Here is a 6,000-nt window from a genome sequence, read left to right as displayed (position 1 = left end):
CCTGCATTTAAAGTCTATATTATCTGAGATTAATATTGCTACACCTACTTTCTTTTGGCTGTAGCTTGCATGAAATATTTTTTTCCATCCTTTCACTTTCAGTTTCTTTGTGTCCCTGTGTCTAAGATGAGTCTCTTGTATGCAACATATTGATGGTTCATTTTTTTTATCCATTCTGCGAATCTATATCTTTTAATTGGGGAGTTTAATCCATTTACATTCAACGTTATAACCGTGAAGGCATTTCTTGAATCAGCCATCTTATCCTTTGGTTTATGTTTGTCATATTTTTCCCCTCTCTCTATTAATATCCTTTATTGTACCCATACCGAATCTCTTTAGTACTGAACCTTTCTCCAAGTCTCTCCGTCCTTTTTTTGTTTCTCTGTCTGTAGGGCTCCCTTTAGTATCTCCAGTAGGGCAGGTCTCTTGTTAGCAAATTCTCTCAGCATTTGTTTGTCTGTGAAAAATTTAAGCTCTCCCTCAAATTTGAAGGAGAGCTTTGCTGGATAAAGTATTCTTGGCTGGAAATTTTTCTCACTCAGAATTTTAAATATATCGTGCCGCTGCCTTCTTGCCTTCATGGTGGCTGCTGAGTAGTCACTACTTAGTCTTATGCTGTTTCCTTTGTATGTGGTGAATTGCTTTTCTCTTGCTGCTTTCAGAACTTGCTCCTTCTCTTCTGTGTTTGACAGTGTGATCAGAATATGTCTCGGAATGGGTTTATTTGGATTTATTCTATTTGGAGTTCGTTGAGCATTTATGATTTGTGTATTTATGTTGTTTAGAAGATTTGGGAAGTTTTCCCCAACAATTTCTTTGAATACTCTTCCTAGACCTTTACCCTTTTCTTCCCCTTCTGGAACACCAATGAGTCTTATATTCAGACGTTTCATATCATCTATCATATCCCTGAGGTCCATTTTGATTTTTTCAATTTTTTTCCCCATTCTTTCTTTTATGCTTTCATTTTCCATTCTGTCATCTTCCAGGTCACTGATTCGTTGTTCAACTTCCTCTAGTCTTGTACTATGAGTGTCCAGAATCTTTTTAATTTGGTCAACAGTTTCTTTAATTTCCATAAGATCATCCATTTTTTTATTTAGTCTTGCAATTTCTTCTTTATGCTCTTCTAGGGTCTTCTTGATCTCCTTTGTATCCCGTACTATGGTCTCATTGTTCATCTTTAGTTCTTTGAGTAGCTGCTCTAGGTGCTGTGTCTCTTCTGGTCTTTTGATTTGGGTGCTTGGGCTTGGGTTATCCATATCGTCTGGTTTTTTCATATGCTTTATAATTTTCTGTTGTTTTTGGCCTGTTGGCATTTGCTGAACTTGATAGGGTTCTTTTAGGATTTGTAGACCAATTGAAGTCCTTATCTCTAATTTATCAGATCTACAGCTTCGTGGAGTACACTTTCTCTAACTAACCAGCAGGTGGCGTCCACGAGCCACCTGTTCTCCACAAGCCAGTTCTCCCCTGCTTAGCCTTTTTGGTGAGTGGGGGAGTGAGTCTTGTGGGGTCCAATTGGTGTACCAAGCTTGCGTGTGTAGTTGGTGTTGCCTGCCTTGTATATGGGGCGTGTTTCTGGGCAGTCAGGGAGTGGGGGTGGCTCTAACAATCAAATCTCCCTGGTGATCCTAGAGTTTTAAAGCTGCTGGAATAGTCTAATCCTTCAGTTCAGTCCTGCCACAGTTTGTCTCTGCCACTGACCCACAAGTCCTTGGTATTGGCGTATGGCTCCTGAGACTTGCAAGTGTGCCCCTCTTCCAGGCCGTGCACCCCGGGTCCTCTGTTGAGGGATGACTGTGCTATGTCACAGGTGAGTGCCGTCCTCCCAGGGCGGTTCTGGGCTGCTGGGCTGTGTAGGGAGGCTCCCAGTCTGCTGAGATAATGGCTGAATGGGGCTTTGTTAATTCACACTGCTCCACCTTCCCAACTCCGGGGCAATCAGCTGAGGTTGCAGGGAAGGCTAATGTCCACACCCATTTTTGTGGTGTGTGCCTGTTATTTGAAGCGCTTCCGTCCCACTGGGTTGTCTGGGGCAGTTCTGGGCTATGGGGCTTGCGACGGGCAGGAGTGTTTCCTGTCCACCAGGATGATGGCTGTGAGCAGACACCCCCCTTTTCTTGGGAAGTTGTGGTGTTTAGTGAATTTTCTCAGCCACTGGATTATTGCCTTTTGTCTCAGAGCTCTTTTAGTTCTGCTCTTGTCTTGGCCTCCCCAAATTGCAAGTCTTTGAAGCTTTCTGTATTGGGCTTCTTAGAGTAGTTGTTTTAGAAAAAGAAAAAAGGATTTAAAAAAAGGGCCCTCCTCAGAGATCTAATGGGTTATTGAAATGCTAAGAGACAAAGCAATTAGGGCCATTAAGGAAAGGTCCACAGGGCAGAGAGATCAGCTTTTCTTTGGGATTTGCAGATGAGCCTCAGGGCCTGAGCTCTGCCCTTCCCCTTTCTATGTTCACCAGAACTCCAAAAATCCTCCACTTTTATTTTGGAGTTTTTCGTGTTGTTTTTTTCTATGCCTGTCTCCTCTCTGCTGGGCTGGCTGCTCTCAGATTCTCTGGTGTCTGGTCACAGTCTATCTATGGTTGGAGTTTGGATCAGTAGAATGAGTTTCTGATAAGGGCTGCCACTGCAGTTCTCCCTTCTCCTTCCCGGAGCTGACAGCCACTCCTCCCATGGGACTGAGCCTGGCAGGGAGGGGTGCGGGTCCCCAGGCCACAAAAACTTACAGATTTCGCTGATCTCAGCAGTTCCACGTTTTCATGAGTGTTGTATGAAGTATGCCCAAAGTCCGATTGCTCTGTGGTGTCCAGTCCACGCAGTTCCTGGCTTTCTACCTACTTTCCTGGAGGAGTAACTAAAACATACAGCTCGCCAGTCCGCCATCTTGCCCCACCTCCTGATTTCTTTCACAGTTCACATTTCTCAGGCGAGTCATTTTTTTGGAAATCAGATAGTCCAGGGATATTTTGAGTAACCAAGCACCCTTTAATAGAAAAAAAGCTCTCAATGCAATTGTAATAAATAAGCATCTACATCCTTAGCTATACTGCCAGGTATATCTTGGAACCAAAGTAAGATGGTTTTCCTGTTCCCACAATCCACTTAATTGTTGTTTTAAAATCTGAATATTTCCATCATTTGTAATTTCTGTTTTGGATGATAGTTCTGACCACCACGCTTTTATAACTGCTTGAATCCAGTTTAAACAAACTATTACAAATTCTTCAATTTTGCTTTTAAGTAGTGATTACTAGAGGCAACAAATCCACACGGCAGCCAAGTGAGATGTATTGTTTTTATTCCTGTGAACTATTGGTGAGTGCAAGAAAGCAATCCACCACAATTCCAAGGTCTTCTATCCTCACCAAATAGGCTACAGTTTCACTTATACTTACTTCTCTTCCTCCAGAAAGTTAAAGCTACATTCAATCTCAAATTCCAGCTGAACAAAACTTGTGCCATTGTTTCATGGTCCTGAGAAAAGTCAGGAAAAAAGCACTACGTTTTGGTGATGAGTTTTCTGTCTGTGAAGAACCAGAATCAATGGAGTTAGCCAAATATGTTCAACTATCAAGGCAAAATTTTTCAGGCAGGTGGCTGGTACAAGCCACTTCGTCTTCTTTATTGGCCATGTCACAGCTCCCACTTCTCAGGGTTTTTTTTTTTTTTTTTTTTTTTTTTTCCTGTAACAAGGATTTGGAATAGGATGATGAACTTTCTTTCTGCGATAGATCACCTTATGTAGTTTATCTGGGCTTTTCACAGCTTGTCCAACTGTTCTATTTATGTAAGCAGCCAACTATTTTGTAGAGTTCTTAACCTCCTTCATGTTCTTATTAATGAATTTAGAGATCCTTTTTCTAGGCAGATCAATGGAATGATCCTCAATATTATTACAAATTTCTATTTTTAACACTGTGGGTTTCAGATGCCATAATCTCTTAAATACCAGCGCCTCAGAGTACTGCGGTGCCTCAGTTCAGTCCTTGTGCTGATGATAAACTGCTCCAGGCAACCTAGAGCATCCCTTGGATACCAGACCAGGCCCCACTCTGGGCCATTCAAATGCTGCTGCACACAGCCAGCCAGGATACCTCCCTTGTATGTTAGCCTTTTGAAGTAGCTAGAAGCAAATCTCTGTAACCATTATAATTCATTTAACTTGTTTCTTTGATGCTGTGGCTATGTTTTGTAACTGCATAATCTTCACTTTGTAATTGAACAGTAACGAGTTCACTTTTGACTGGCCTCACTTGTATCCCCTTATTTTTTCCTACATGCCCCAGCCAGACTTTGTCAGTTTTTAGTTACACATAATGACCCACTTTGTTTAGCTTAGTCCCTTTGCTTGTTATCTCATGTTAATTAAGCGATTTACAACCATTTAGCTTAGTTTCTTCTTATCTGACGCACATTGAACTATTTATAACTCTATCTACTATAACTTAGTTAGCTCCTTACTTATTATCTTAGGGGTTTTGGACTATTTACAACTTTGCTGTAACCTATAACCATATGTATTACCCCAGTCAGACTTTCTCAGTTCCTAATGAATGTTAATTAAGCAATTTATGACCCCATTGTAACCTGTAACCCAGTGCTTACACCAGCTGGCTTTTGTCAAGAGTAGCTTCTTGGACCCATGTTTATGCACTTTCAATTGAACAAATCAATCTATACCTCCGGACATCCCAACGTCACTATCTTTCTCTACCTCCCTTTGTTTGAATTTCATAATAACCCAAAGTTTCTCCAATTCATGGGAACATAGCTGAGATCGTTATCTCCTGTTCTCCTTGCCTTGTGCAAGGACAATAAAGACTCTTTCTCTCTTTGAAATCCCAGCATCTCAGGATTGATAATTGAGCACATTGGGCAGCTTACCAGGATTTGTCTGGCATTAATTTTGCTTTACTTTCTTGTTTCACAAGTCTTATGGCTGGTTTGATCTTTGTGTTCCACAGCTCTTTTAGATTCATCACATTTTCTTGTCCCACATGTCCTCTTAGTTCCTGAGAAGTTGTGAAGTCCAGCTATGTGTTGGTTATCAGGAATCTAGTTTTTCATTTTCTGCAGAATGTGAATGAATTGTTGAACACTTTGCTCAACAATGATGCACTCCAGCAGGTTTTACAGTTTGTGCTAATGGAGGTCCTCCTTAAGGGATCACTACTTGATTTTTTGTGGGATTTGAATGCTGCCATTGCTAAAATCCATTTGCATTTGATTATTATTCAAGAAGAGAGATAAGAAATCAGCGGCAGCCTTCAGTTATGAAATTGAACATGTCTTTTCTGGGATTCACTTTGACTTCCTATAGCTTCCAATGTTATTTCATCCCTTTGCCCTTTTAATTTAAACCCTCAGTTGTTTCATTTTAGGGAAAGGCCAACTTTTGCATCAATCAAAGTTTAATCAATTCTGGAAAACCACTAGCTAGTTCTGAACTCTGGGATATGCACGCTCACAGGCACAGAGTTCTTCTATGTAACATAATCTATGCAGTGATAAAATTCAACCTCTAAACATGAGACATGTTTATGTGCTTGGGGCAGACACACCCACACTTGCATATGTAGTTCAATTGGTCTTATTTATCTACTTAAGAGTTGCACCTGTGTGCCTTCATGCACCTTTTTCCAACTAATTTCCTCTCAACAGATTCTTATTACCAAATGACTCAATGGCTGATGCCATTAATGAATTAATTTAGATTGTTGATGAAAGGAGGTGAGTTACACCTCAGCAATAATGACTTCCTTTGTTACTTAACATGCCAGTTTGGATTTCAGGGACTCATCTTGCCAGATTTCTTGATATGTGCTGTTCGTTGCGCTTAGACCGTTGACCCAATTTGCTTTTATGGTTCAAATGAAGCTAGTGTGATGTTTTATGAATATTTAACTAGCCACAACCATCCAACTAAAAACAGTATCAAACCAAATATCATGTTTAAAATGACGGAAAATAGTTTCCTGAGTTTAATACACTCCTG

The 6,000-nt window shown here is 40.7% G+C and overlaps 1 pseudogene; it reads right to left on the bottom strand.

Annotated features, from left to right (window-relative positions):
- Positions 1-3,008: 3,008 nt before the first annotated feature.
- On the bottom strand, positions 3,009-3,940 carry LOC119536427 (annotated as a pseudogene).
- Between the last annotated feature and the right edge of the window lie 2,060 nt (positions 3,941-6,000).

Source organism: Choloepus didactylus, chromosome 6 (assembly GCF_015220235.1).
Source record: "Choloepus didactylus isolate mChoDid1 chromosome 6, mChoDid1.pri, whole genome shotgun sequence".
Classification (NCBI taxonomy): domain Eukaryota; kingdom Metazoa; phylum Chordata; class Mammalia; order Pilosa; family Megalonychidae; genus Choloepus; species Choloepus didactylus.
This window is presented reverse-complemented; position numbering and strand designations above follow the sequence as displayed.